Source organism: Varanus komodoensis, unplaced genomic scaffold, assembly GCF_004798865.1.
Source record: "Varanus komodoensis strain SLA01 unplaced genomic scaffold, ASM479886v1 scaffold149, whole genome shotgun sequence".
Classification (NCBI taxonomy): Eukaryota; Metazoa; Chordata; class Lepidosauria; order Squamata; family Varanidae; genus Varanus; species Varanus komodoensis.
Window position 1 is genome coordinate 300,665 of NW_025335434.1, and position 2,775 is coordinate 303,439.

Below are 2,775 nucleotides of genomic sequence, written 5' to 3' on the forward strand. Positions count from 1 at the left end.
ATGAGACCTCATTAGGGGAGTGTTGGCTGATAAATCCCTACTAGCAGTGAATGGCTTTCTTGTTGATAAAGCCAGTTGAAAGAAGTAACAGTCCTTCTTGTGAAACTTTACTGAGACAGAACCCACTAAGGTGTGGCAAGATCCTGGCAGTTCTTCCTGGCATCAGCGAATCAGCTGCCTCACAGTGATGGGTGCACACTAGAGTCCCAGGCAGCATCTCACAATGGGATGTACTGGGCCATCAAAGCCTCCATGTCCTAAGAGAGCCAGGGTGGTGTCATGGTTAAGAATGTAAGGAGGGTTGGCCTGGGACACCTCCAGTTTGGACAATAGTCCCCTCTGTGCCCTCTAGTTCCCTGGGTAACTTTGAGCTAGTCACATACTCTCAGACCAAATTATCTTGCAGGGTTGCTGTTGAGAAGACAGAACTGAGAGAAATAGGAGAATTGTATAGGTGACCTTGAGTTCCTTCGAAGGAAAAACATGAAGTAAATACAAGTAAATACAAGAATACATGAAATAAGCAAAGGGTGTGAAGCTACCTCTGGCAAAATCAAAATTGGCATTCCAAGTGAAAGCAAAGATATGACACATGGGTGTTGGCAGACATTCTCCACTCTTGCTTGCTCTGGGCAAATAGTTGGCCTCAGTTTGAAAAGGTCCTAAGCGAACCTGCAGCTTCTCTTGCAGGGCTCATCCCAAGTTCTTGCCTCGATTCTGCAATGTCAGTTACATGTGTTTAGAGCCAAGCAGAAAAGTTTTGAATTGAGGCAATCTCTTGTATAGATGCAGCCTCACAACATTTCTTTTCTATGCTTTGTGTCATTTGGATGCAGAATGGCACTATTTCCACCAATTATTGTCATTGGAGACCAGGCCTAAAGCTGCAAGCTCTGCTCATGCATGTAGCAAAATGCACCCCTGGAATGAGATTAGTTCTCTTTCCTGGCATGGGTGGTCCTGGTCCCAGGGTTTGATCCGTTGTAGTCCTGAATTGGCAGACATGTCTGCAGGAGAGGTGGGCTTTGCTTGTGTTTCTGGGTGTAGAGACACATGGTGCATGAGGGTGGATGGGTGGGAGTTGAGAGCTTCTGTTTATATGTGTGCATCACAACTGACACTGTGACATCTTTCCTGGGGCAGCACTCCACCCAATTCAAGACATGACTGCAAGGGGATGGAAGCTTAGTCCAGAAAGCATCCCTGTTTTCAAAAAGGAAACAAATATTGTTATGAAGCACAATCAGGATATTCTTTCTTCATCTCTCATACCATTTGCTCTATGGTATTCCAAGTGAAAAAAGGCTATTTCCATTTTTCTTCCAGATTAATCCCCAAGAAATTCCACAGCCTGAGGGCCTAGTCCAGCTACTGTTGCATTTCCACTGGAACTGGATTGGGCAGCTTGTTCAGAGCAGTGACCTTGGTGAGCATTTTCTCCAGGCAGTGACCCCCCTGCTGCAGCAGAAGGACATCTGTGTGGCCTTCACTGAAATGTTCCCCACAACTGGAAATGCACAAGATTATGCAATAGGAACTGGATACATTCATCTTCTGTGGTTGGAAGCAGAAGTCATAGCTTTCTTTGGTGAACATGCTGCTATCTTACAATTAATATTCCAGTTATGTGTTCATGAAATAAAAACAAAGGCCCCATTTCGGAAGCTTTGGATCCTGACCTCCTATTTGGAAGTGGAAGCAAGCACACAGTCTGAGTTAAGAAGGATTTTAAAGACCCTTCCTGGAGCTCTGCACTTGGGAGTCCACACTAGGGATGTTCCAGGATTCAGGCCTTTTCTCTGTGATATGGATCCATTCCACCCTCAAGGAGATGTCTTTTTTCAGGTGTGGTGGGATATCACATTCCATTGTCACTTTTGGAGATCAGAGGAACCCCCTTCAAAGTCAGAGGGAATGTGTACAGGGAGAGAGATGCAGAAGGATCCAAGGGAGTTCATGTTCGAATTGAGCATGTCCAGTCACACCTACCGCATCTACAATGCCATCTATTCTGTGGCTCATGCAGTGGATGCCCTGTCCTCATCTGGACTGAAATATTCACCAGTGGGGAAAGGCAAGAGGCTGCTGAACATTCAGCCATGGCAGGTAATGTTCTAATGAACTTGAACCAAGGTGCCATGGGGGTTTCTCCATCAATGGATCAGGGAGGGAAAAGTGAGTCTTCAAGGAAACCTGCTAGTCCACCTTAGGGAAAACACAAGACATTCCACGGATACTCCTCTCCATGGAAGCAATTTATCTGAATGTGCATCCAAAGTGAGCAAAGCTTGGCAGTGACTGGTGGGTCCTCTGAATACTGATGTTTTAATCCTTCCCTCTTGAGAGGGGGACAGAAGCAGGCCCAACTACAGATAAGTAGCTCTCATCTAATACTGGTAGACAGCAAGGAAGAGTAGGCCTGCTCTGCTTGGAATCTTCCCTCTTGCCCACAGGTGGAGAACCCACATGCTGTACTCCTGACTGCCATGGGCAAATGTTCTCCATCTCCCTGTCAAGATCCAGGGAGGGAAGGAGACACCAGGAAAACATGCCAAAAACTCGGCACAAGCTGACCTAAGCAGAATTCACCAGAAGTGGTGAAATCTACCAATTAAAGTAGACATAGAAGAGGAAGGAAGAAGAGGTCCCTTAGCTAGATGGGAGTCAGAATCCCTTGGAAGACAATTGCATTTATTGTCCCCATTTGACTGTTTCTGCACATTCAGCTTCTGGATCCTCTGAGGAATGCTCGGTTTAACAACAGTGCTGGAGAAG